Raw genomic sequence first — 12987 nt, 5'->3', positions numbered from 1 at the left:
TGAGATAATGGAATGGTTGTTGAGATAATGCATGTATTTATACTAAGTAATGTGTGGTTTGAGTTGTTTTTTAATTAATATATGTTTAGGAAGTTGTGCCATAATCATCATCATATCTCTCTCTGATGCTTCAAATCTTATTATAACCCTTCTCATTCCATATTGTCCATTCATATGCACAGGGATGGCAGTAATAATGCATGCATCAAAATTATAACGGGCCGTAATTATGCATGCATCTAGTAATATTTTATTTTATTTTATTTTATTTTTTAAAAACAAACAACAACGGTTATTGAGAAACAACCCGTTGTCTTTAGTTATAACAACGGTTTTGTATATTACAACCGTTGTTATAACTTTCCCACCAAAATTGAGTCACACTATCCACAACGGGTTTTTATACTTAAAACCGTTGTTAATAGTTTTAACAACGGGTTCCTTAAGAAAACCAACCGTTGTTAAAACCTTTTACAACGGACGCTTTAACAACGTCCGCTTTTTTATATAACGGTTTTTAACCGTTGTTATAGCCTGTATCTGTAGTAGTGCATATCCGCCAAAACCCAACTCCATCAACCACCATCAACACCACCCAATCCTAGCAGCCACCACCCTACACCACGACGCAACCCAACCACCAAAGACCACCTACTAAACCACCCCCTAAAACCCAACCAAACACGCCCTAAACAACCCCATAAAAACCCGACACAACCAACCCATACACTCACTCACCACCTTACACAACCTCACGACAACCACGGGCCACCACTGTGGTCTCCCTTGACCCACGGTGGTCCCACCACTTGCCACAACTACACACGACAACCCACGACCACCCATACACGACACAAGACCCGTATTAATAACACAACACGCGACAACCACCACACTCGACAACCACCGTACCAACCAGCACGGCTCACCACCCCAACACCACCAATAGGACCGCCTCTATCCGATATAACCAACCACTCAAGTCCCAAGTCAAGCCGACAACCACACAAGGTACAAACTCCGTCTTAAGGTTCACGGCACACTCCCTATTAGACGCCAATTCCGCCGATCATGGTGGTCAACGACGATCAACAATGGTCCTACTATAATCACTATGGTCAAGGGCAACTACTAAGGTCGTCGGCACTGTTCACGATGGTCCATATGGTGTACAAATGATAACTTAATTGATTAAGACAATATAAACATAAATTACGACGATCTTACCTATTATCGCTTATTTGCTCTTTCCGTCTCTTAAATCTCCTTTCTTCTATTTTATGAACTATTTTTCAGATTAGCTTTATATATATAGTCTAGGTTTAGAGAGTCTAAGATACTAATTAGGAAACTATTGCCTTATTTAATTATTTTTAGGAGTTACTAATATTATTCTTATTCTTATTATTAAATCCCGATATAAATCCCGATCAACACAAATTCTAGGCCAATGAAATCGGCCCCCTACCTATATCACACGGCCCAATGACTTAATGCCAACTAAGTCCAATTCCCGACTTTTTTTACATACTTTATTATTTAATTAACGTGTGCAATTACTATTATAAATGTCATTAATTGATTATTTGAATTACATTACTTATTCTCATAAGGATTATTAAATTACGGGGTATTACAGCTTGGCTACGGTCAGCCTCAGGTACAACGAGGACGTTGTATTATTTAAGTGGGGGAGTTTGTAACACTCCAAGAGATGATTGAGAGTAAGTTGTCCCACATCGGGAAAATATGGAGCTTGTGATATGTTTCTAAAGGATTTCACCCACTACTTAGTAACAAGGCCTTGTGCTTTTGGGTTTAAGTGACGACAAATAATGGCCCAAAGTTACACATCTCTGTTGGAATATGTGTCCTCCGACAATAATGCGATCACGACTGTTGATCATGATGATCACATGTTTAAGTCTCATTAAAATGAATACAATTGGGAAGTAATATTGTTACTGTCAACTGGTCAACATATATCGGTAATGATTGGTCGACTAGAGTTTGACATTTGCGTCGTGTGACGGTGGTGATCGTTGACCCCTAGGTCATACCTAAAGGGCAATACTCTTAATTGATTATTTAATTAATCGTATAATGTTACGAGTTAATTAAATTACTAGAAAATTGACGGACGATTTTGGAAGTAAAATTTACGTATCATATTGAAATGTGATTTAATAAGATACGGTCTGAGTAATTGAATTGTATCATTACTCGGATGAAATAATTGTTTAATGTAACAATTAAATTGAATGAATTGTTATAAATACAATCAGTTGTGATTTATAAATTGGTAAAATATTTTGGCACAAGTAATTATGATATTACTAAGTCGATTTTGTATGTGACGTATTTTTATTAATACGTTGATTTTTAATATGTTAAAAATACATAACAAATATATGTGACATGTGACATGTAACATATTGACAATTGACAAAATTAATATGGAATCCATATTAGCTAAAGGTGCCGAAAATAGGAGGGGCTTTTAAGCTAATTAATTATTTAATTAGTAGCTAAACACAATGATTGTTTTGCTTTAGTAGCCATGCAAGCCTATGGTGCATTGTGAAGACAAACCATTTCATGCATTGGCTCACCCAAAAGCCCCCCCCCCTACCACCCGGTTTTTGATGTGAAAAACCATCATTGGTTTTTCATTTTTATTTTACCTATTACTCTAAAATGTGTTAGAAATTAATTCATTCCACTCATCATCCAAAATATAGTTTTAGAGAGAATTAAAATCCTCCCTTTTATCTCTCTAAAAACCGAAATAGTATAAGAGTTTATAAATATTTTGGTTCCATTTTTTCTACCTTGATTAATATTATAACTAGTATTTGTAATATTGATTTAATTAAGAGAAGCCTTGGGTATAAAGCATAGGGAGAGATCTTGCACTTAGATCTTTGTTCTTCCATTGGAATAGCTCAAGAACAAGAAGAGATAGGTGATCTCTCTTGTGCCCTAATAGCCGAAATCCATTTTGTAAGGACATGATTTCTCCTCTATTTATATTATTGTTTGCATGCATAAGATCCGTTTTAATTTTATGACAAATTATCTAGACATATATGAGTATGTTAATATGTACATGAATCTATATTTCCTTCAATCGGTATCAAGAGCCACGGTTGTTTGCATGCAAATTGGTTAAAAGTTTTTCCGAGTTATATGAATAACAAAATAAAACTTGTAAAATTTGTGTTATTATGATATATCACGAAATTATTACATGCATGTTAATATTTCTGGTCCTAAAGTGTTTTAGGATTTTTGGTTAATTTTTCGGATTTTTATTGTTCATAATTTACAATAATGGCATTTAAATGTGATTTTATGAGTAAAAATGTCATTTTTGGTCTAAAAATAGCTATACTTCGAATTTTCACTTGGTTTTTGGATATGTTGTTATATATATTATTTTGAGATAACCTGTAAATTTTCATAATTTTTGGACTTGTTATGCTCGAAAAATGAATTTTTCTTTATTAAATTCGGATTTAAGAGAAAAATAGGTTAATATGAGTTAAATTTCGAATATGGTCATAGAAAATTAATATGTTGTCACATGCAATTTTACAAAATGTGTGTAAAATAATTGGCTATAAAGAAGTCTTTTAGCATGATTTATGAATTTTTGAAGAAAAATTAGCATAAATAGTGACATTATTAGTGTAAAATTAATAAAACATAATCTATGACTTAGGAAAAACGTCTAATGTTGCATTTTATTGTATTTTTCAGATCTAAATTTGAAAAGTTAATGAAAATAATTTTTCCATGTTTTTATGATTATTTTATTAAATATCGATAAACCGCAACATTGTTTTTCCGGAAATTTTTCGAAATTTTAACCTAAGATTTTGAACATTATGAGTGTCATGGATTTTTCCAGAATGTTCATGGATTTAAATTTCAAATTTTGAATTTATTTGAAATTTTTGGATTTATTTGAAGTTTAATAGCTTATTTTTGTATTTTTAGTCATTTTATGAACAATTTTGTAAATAAAAGTTAATTATGGTCAAATTACTAGTGGAGACTATATTTTGAGTCCTAAGAGGTTAGGGTAATTAACTTATGCATAAATATGAGTTTATGCATTTTTGTGATTATAAAATGTTGAAATCACGCAAATCCGTAAAAACCGAGTAATATACGATATTGGCTAATTAAAAGGCGATTTAGCATAAAAATTGAGCATGTTCATACATATTATAATGCTGCATTTTTCTTTATGATTGTCATAATTTTAATTTATGTAATTTTGAATTATGTAATTTTACTTAGTATGGCCTTAGATTTTAATTGGTATTTCCCGAAATGTATGGGAATATCGATTCGGTTGTAATTTTTATTGTGATCTCGTATCACCATTTTGTAATTTAATAGATTTATTTTATTTTAGTTACAAATGTATAATAGGAAATTATGTAATTTATTATGTAATTTTATTCATTCCGGAGTTCCTAAAGACGGATTTCTTCAAGAATGGCGATACATAAAGACGGTGTTACCTAGAGATGCGTGCCACAACCGAAGTTCAAGGGACCAATGGAGTTGGTTTCCGAATATGTAATAGTTAAAGAGTTTTTCTATTTTAGGAAAGGCCATACTAGGATTTATTTTCTTTATGCTTGCATTTTATTTTATGTCACATGCATCGCTAAATCGCCATAACTAAACATGCATTGTCTTATTTTATCGAGTTAATCGACCGTGTCAATTAAAATTATCGTAGTTCACCGCTTTAGTTCACTTAAAACGTGATAGATAATAAATTGACATGACCTCTCGCTAAAACTATCAATTGAGACATAGCCTTACCAAATAGTAGAAACCATGAAAACCTATTTCGCGAGGGAGTGCGCTCGGCCCCACCGGGGTACAAACCTTGTTACGTAGGGGAAGTGGGTGATGAATGTTAATCCACCGAATTCATGTTGATGAGGGATGTATCGGCCACACCGTGCCCAAGTTAATGTGGGTTTGGATCATGGACACATTTATTCGAAATTTGGATTGAACTCAACAAAAGTATTTGATAAGGGATGTATCGGCCCCACCGTGCCCTTGTTGATGTGTTTTGGGCTATAGATAATAGTTAATGTAATATTATCGACCAAGAGTTCTAAAAGTAGAATCGATTAAACGTTAATCCACCGAGTTATATTGATGAAGGATGTATCGGCCCCACCGTGCCTAAGTCGATATGAATTTGGGTCTTGGAATCATTTATCTAGTTGGGTAGAGGTCACTAGAAAAATGCATAAAACTTGTTTAAATCATACATTTTTACGAGTATAATCAAAACGACAATTGTTTTACTCCTCATATTTTGTTTTGTAGACCACTTCTTATTCATAACAATGGCAACACCAACTCCTAATGCTACACCACTCGCTACTTCATCATGGCTCCGATCCTTTATGGATCGATGTAAACTTGAAAAGAATGGGTCAAATTTCTCCGAATGGGATGCCCAACTCAAATTAGCCGCCGAAGGTGACGACAAGCTTCGTTACCTTACCGAGGCCTCTCCACCCGAACCCTCCACTAGGTCCACCGCGGCCACTAGGGAAGCCTATGAGGCTTACCAAAAGGAGTCCGCCGCAATGAAAAATGTCTTAATATTTGCGATGGAGGCGGAACTCCAAAGGAGAGCCTTCAAAATGGGCAATGCTAATGAGATTTACTCCAAACTTGTGACCATGTTTTCACAAACCCCGCGGATCGTCCAATATGAGGCGGCGCGGCATTCTTTGATCTCGACTTCAAAGAGGGCCAAAAGGTTAGCCCTCATGTGCTCAAACTCATGGAGCTTGTCGAGACCTTGAAGATTCAAAAAGTTGAAATCCCCAAAGAACTCATCGTAGATAGGATTCTACACTCCTTGTCTAAAGTTAAGGCATATGTGCAATTCAGGGTGAATTTCAACATGCAAGACAAGGATGTGTCTCTTGAGGAGTTGCACAAGTTACTTGTGCAAGCCGAGAGGGACATGGGGTTAAATGTGAACCCTCCCAAGGATGTGCTTAACATAAGCACAAAGAGTAAGGGGAAGTTCAAGAAGAATGGGAGAAAGGGCAAGAAGCAAGCTCCCACATTCACCAAAGCTAAGTCTTGTGAAGCTAGCACCTCCAAAGTCAAGAAGGGTCCTCTTGACAAATGCCATTATTGTAATGGCATGGGACATTGGAAGAGGAATTATTCCAAATACCTTGGTGATATCAAAGCTGGAAAGATCACTCCAGTAGGTAAATGACTAACCTTCTTTTTATGTTTCAAATTCAACTATGGTATTATGATGCAAAAGTTGTGATAATGTATCTTCCCTTTTTATTGTAAATAGGGCCTCCACCAAGCAAAGACAAGGGGAAAGAAAAACAAGCATGATAAACCATGGAGAAGCTAAGGATAGCTTTTATGGAGCCTTGTTTTTCATTGTCTTATTTTAAGTTATGTTTTGAATTTTTAGAACTTTAAGTTTCCGTGTTCGACATGGAAAGGTATTTTGGATAACGGTTTGTATTTTGGATGATGGTGACTTGGTTTGCAACCCAAGTCACCCGTTTTATCATTTATCCTTATGTTCTAAAATTTCATCCTTAAATGCTTGCGTTTTGAAACATAAGATAATTCACTTAAAAGTGATCCAATAGACAATTATAATGACGGGTTTCATTATATGTCCACATGCTTAAGGCTTGTGTATGATCATTTATAAAGTGACTTTGAGTCTATGAACTCTCTTAAAGGTATGTCAACCACCAAGTACACATATGAAATCAATAACAATTAGTCAACCTATGAGGTAGTCCTCCTTATACTTCAACATCATTAATTTGTGTCTCATATGCTATCTTTGAATGCTTAGTGTATTCATTCTAAAGATAGAGTGGGAGAAAAATGAGGACACAACACACAAGGCAAGATATAATTGTGTACTTGTGTAAATGAAGATCTACGCAAGAGAGAATGATTTGAATGAAGGTATATCTATTTACATAGTATACCAAATAGATGAGATCTATAGTCTCAAGTTAGTTCTAAATGACTTAAGAGACCAAGTGAAGTAATCATAAGAGTTTATTCTCAAGATAACTACACGAGGAGACCAAAAGAAGTTTTGGAAGAAAAATGACTAATGTAAAGTCTTAACAAGCTTTTGACTAAGGTTATGAATCATTTGACCAATAGTTTCAATCATGAGTTTTACTTAAGAGCCTAAATGAATCATAGTAACATACTAGTTATGATCAAGTTGCAAAGATTGATATTCCGATATCTTCAATAGCCAACGTTTTAACCACGCAAATGTCATTGTTTAACCTCGCTATGAAATGGTTAAACCTCCTTCCGAAAGGGTATTCCAAAGGACCTATTCTAAATATTATTTGTATTTGAATAATGACATTGCTACACATCATTATGACATGAGTGTGTTAGAGATTTAAAATCTCTTTCCGTAAGGTTGAGATGAGACCACTTCAAAATAGGCATTTTGAAAGGATATGATGGGAACATATATGGTTTTATCCTAGTAACTTGGCAAAGCGATTTATATTTATATTCTTGACAAATTTCGATTGAGAAGTCAATTTTGAAATATGTAGAATTGAGTGGGAGTTAGGAAATTCTCATGTGAAGACATGGGATTTAGTGGGAGCTATCATCCTTGAATGTATAAAACTCATTACTCATTAAAGAATGACGAGCTAATACCTTCTTTCATAAAGAAGCTTTTGAGTTTTCAATTCTGGATGAAAATGGACAATGATGAATCCAATTACATCATGGGATGTTGGATTAGTATTAAGAGATACACATCACATCAACATACGCATAGGTTATTCGTATGAATGAAAATGGGATTACCATTAGCAGTCATGGTAGTTCATTGAACCTAAGAACGGTTGATCTCATGATTATTAGTAACTAATGTTTCCGCCATTAGAATAATCATGTACATGTCCAATTATAAATCATATGCATAAGAGCATGATGATAGACTTGGTGAGCCAAAATAGAAACGTCATGAATTCTCAAGTAGAATCCGATGAGCGATTTCAGTATTTGACGGAATGTTCTATTGTGTGTCAAGAGGTTGCACATATTGTAGAAAATCCGAACACATATGAGGATTTATGAGAATCCCAAATCTTTCAAGCCCAGAAAAGAGAAATGAGAAGTTTTGGAAAGATGCTTGGTTAAGTAAGAGGTTATTCAAAACAATCTTTCCTAATAAAGCTAGGACTTGTGAGAAGTACTAAGCTAATAATCTTGTCAATTGTTACAAGATTCTACAAAACATATACCTAGTGCATTGTGTGTGGATGGAATACTTGATCGGTACAAGTTATATTATTCATCGCAAATTCGTTCGTTATGAGATGAGCGATGAGAAAGTTCTTTCAAGTTAAAGAACCAAAACCAAGGTCAAGAACCTTAATGTGTACTTGGTAAGATTCATGCTATGAGAACATGAATGTGAAGGAAATTGCAAGTGCAAGAAGTTTGAACACATGGACACATGGGATGTTAAACTTCTATTGCAATCAATAAGTGTTTACACTTATGATAAACATCACAAGGTTGCAATATGATATTGACTACCCGAGTGTGATGTCGACATTTGTCGTTTGAGTTATTATTAACTCACTTGGTACATTGTTATATCCAAACGGGTTGTGGAGACAATTGAACCCCGTTAAAGTGAACATGGATTAACATTGTTTTTGCCCATAGTTACTTATATGAGGTGACGTCTCGAAGTGACTAGAGTGTGATGCGATTGATGGCAAGTTCAAGTGCCATAGAGTCATGTGAGATGACTAGTCGATCACATAGGCAGATTATTAGGAACATTTTGTCGGGCCTAATGACCGCTTATAGAGTTCCGGCAAATTTATATAGCCTGGTCGTGGCGAGAGCTACTATAGTATTCAAATGAGTCGATTCTTTTGACTAAAGACTATTCGCCTAAGATGGCACGATTTTGATTAACTTTGATTTGTGTTACTACGACCTTCGTAAATGGGGTCAAATGGGCATATTTTGGGTTATGATGGCTGTGGCTAGTCGAAGGCAATGAGTGCGATAGGAATTGTCCACCCCTAGTCAGGGTTATAACAATATCTCAGGGCCACTCGAGGAGTAATGAACTGGAAATGCGTGGCCACGCTCGGAAGGTATCCAGAGTGGATAAATCCGGTCAATCAGTTATTCTCCAGATCGAGGAAACCACTCTCGATATGATCACTTGCAAGTACGACACGAAAGACACCTTGCATTGAGTGGGAGATAGTAATAGGACAAGAGAATTGGTGACGCACACTTGTCGAGGACAAGTGGGAGATTGTTGGAATATGTGTCCTCCGACAATAATGCGATCACGACTGTTGATCATGATGATCACATGTTTAAGTCTCATTAAAATGAATACAATTGGGAAGTAATATTATTCTTCAATGGTCAACATATATCGGTAATGATTGGTGACTAGAGTTTGACATTACTGTCGTGTGACGGTGGTGATCAGTTGACCCCCTAGGTCATACCTAAAGGGCAATACTCTTAATTGATTATTTAATTAATCGTATAATGTTACGAGTTAATTAAATTACTAGAAAATTGACGGACGATTTTGGAAGTAAAATTTACGTATCATATTGAAATGTGATTTAATAAGATACGGTCTGAGTAATTGAATTGTATCATTACTCGGATGAAATAATTGTTTAATGTAACAATTAAATTGAATGAATTGTTATAAATACAATCAGTTGTGATTTATAAATTGGTAAAATATTTTGGCACAAGTAATTATGATATTACTAAGTCGATTTTGTATGTGACGTATTTTTATTAATACGTTGATTTTTAATATGTTAAAAAATACATAACAAATATATGTGACATGTGACATGTAACATATTGACAATTGACAAAATTAATATGGAATCCATATTAGCTAAAGGTGCCGAAAATAGGAGGGGCTTTTAAGCTAATTAATTATTTAATTAGTAGCTAAACACAATGATTGTTTTGCTTTAGTAGCCATGCAAGCCTATGGTGCATTGTGAAGACAAACCATTTCATGCATTGGCTCACCCAAAAGCCCCCCCCTACCACCCGGTTTTTGATGTGAAAAACCATCATTGGTTTTTCATTTTTATTTTACCTATTACTCTAAAATGTGTTAGAAATTAATTCATTCCACTCATCATCCAAAATATAGTTTTAGAGAGAATTAAAATCCTCCCTTTTATCTCTCTAAAAACCGAAATAGTATAAGAGTTTATAAATATTTTGGTTCCATTTTTTCTACCTTGATTAATATTATAACTAGTATTTGTAATATTGATTTAATTAAGAGAAGCCTTGGGTATAAAGCATAGGGAGAGATCTTGCACTTAGATCTTTGTTCTTCCATTGGAATAGCTCAAGAACAAGAAGAGATAGGTGATCTCTCTTGTGCCCTAATAGCCGAAATCCATTTTGTAAGGACATGATTTCTCCTCTATTTATATTATTGTTTGCATGCATAAGATCCGTTTTAATTTTATGACAAATTATCTAGACATATATGAGTATGTTAATATGTACATGAATCTACATTTCCTTCAATCTCATCTTATTGGGGTTGTGTTACAACGGTGGCAGTTCGGGTTGTAATACACATGACCATTTGTTTGGTGACTGTCAGTATGGAGCAAGAATCATGGGACAAATTGAAGATTGTTTGCAATATAAAATGGATGGTCAGAATTCCAGATTGACTAATATGCAGAAGAAGGTTGGTAGGATGGCAAAGCTAGCTTGCTAGTATACCATTTGGCTGGAGAGAAACAAGTACAGAGTGGAGATACAGCTTACCAGACCAGAAAAGATAGTGCAGGAGGTCCAGAGGCTGGTGAATGCGAGGTTGAAGATGATGCTCAAAGGTCCTATCCTGAGCATTGATCAGCCTTGGTTAAGATCATTGGGTTTTTCTTTTTAAATTTGTATTTAGTTCTACTATTAAATGTAAGGCAAGTAAGATGGTATGAGATGTAATCCTTGATGTAATATTTCTCAATTTTAATGAAAGCTCACATTTTACCAAAAAAAAAACTGGTATCAAATTTATTTTGACAACAGAAGCAAACACGTCAACCACAAGGTCGAGTAGAATAACTAAGCAACAACAATAATAATGATAATGAATGTTATGATATGTTATGATCATATTATATGATATGATATGCAAATGCAGCTGAGTTCATCACCCGAGAGACCCGTTTATCCCGCACAATCCCTAGGTTGGGGTAATCAATCATCTCAATGCATAGCGAAGGAATCCAATATCCCAAAGACAAGTCCTGCAGAACCAGCCTGGGGTAACCAATGCATATGTTATGCCAACAATAATAATAGTCATCCCAGAACAGGTCTTGGGCATCCAATGCAAATGCTATGCTAATATGTATAAATAAACAATATAATCCATGATATATGTATAACTCTCAAACAATAACGAGTTGAGTAGCTATCCTACCTGATTAGCAAACTTCAACCCAATAGCAACCAATCAAATCAATAGAACTCCTCAACAAAACTATCACCTAATAGAAATAATAATTACACAATTACTAAATAATCTAATTACAAATCAATACGTAAATATATATAACAAAACCCTTCTTAAGAAACATCCAAACAAACGCCGAGAAGCTCACGGTGTAACCCGTGTTTTACCCCCAAGAACAACCCACAACACACGTCCAACCACGACATTGACCACCTCTGCCTCACCGTTGTCAGCCACCCCAACCCACGGTGAGCCTCGCCTAAACCTAACGCCACCCTCGTCCCCACCCAAGGTGACAAAAACCCACGCCCTAACAACCATAAACAACACCAACAATAACGAACACAATCCCCACAAACAACCACCACACGCCACCAACACCCACCATCGTGATCTCCTCTGACCCACGGTGGAACCACCTACAGCAACCCAAACCCAGGTTGTGGTCCAGTTAGTCACGGTGGGGGTTTACATTCCCTTAGCCAAACACGGTTTAATCAATAACAATCCCAACACTGCTGCTTAAATTCCGGCCAGTCACCACCTAAGCCACCACCTTCAACCGCCCAACATCATCCCTGACCTGCGAAGCACCACCCACGACAACCCTATCCAGGTCCGGTCACACCACAACACGGTGAGGATCCTAAAACCCGTGTTTATATACTGTACAACCAACAACAAACACCACCTAAACCCTAATCCTAGGTCAGCCACCCCGCACAGCCAGGTCCACGGTGGTCAGAGTTCAACGACAGTCAAGGTGGGTCACGGTCACGGTCGGTCAAGGTGGTCAAAGGTGGTAAACTATATAAAGTAAATGAAAGACGGATTAGTTATGAGACGGTTTTTTAAATTCTTACCCTGAGGCAATAAAAGATGATGAATTCCCTTCGCTTTTCTCCCTTCTAATTCTCCCTCTCTCTCTCTTTTATGTGATGTTTGTGAAAAAGTATTTATGAGTAGGTTACCTTGGCTTATATAGTAGTGTGGTAGATGTAAATTGGAAATTGCTAGGTAGTTGCCAATTATTATAATATGTCATATTACTATTATTACTCTTATTATCATATACTACTTTTACTAGAAACCTCCTTCCCCGAACATGTACTCCGTTTTACACGCCTAACCCAAATACTCCGCCTCAATATTTTATTTCATTATTTAATTTCGTCTTATAAAAAAATTCCGTAAAATATAATTTTAATAAATATAATTTTATAAAAAGCATTTCACATTTTATCGTTGACTAACCTTAGACCAAACATTATAAAATACGGGATATTACATGAATTATATTATTTTCCTTCAAATATAATAATAAAATTGTAAAAAAAGGTTGTGCGAAGCGCGGAATACTACCTAGTGTTAATAATAAAATCTATACTAATATATAA

This window comes from Silene latifolia, chromosome 11 (genome assembly GCF_048544455.1).
Source record: "Silene latifolia isolate original U9 population chromosome 11, ASM4854445v1, whole genome shotgun sequence".
Taxonomy (NCBI): Eukaryota; Viridiplantae; Streptophyta; class Magnoliopsida; order Caryophyllales; family Caryophyllaceae; genus Silene; species Silene latifolia.
This window is presented reverse-complemented; position numbering follows the sequence as displayed.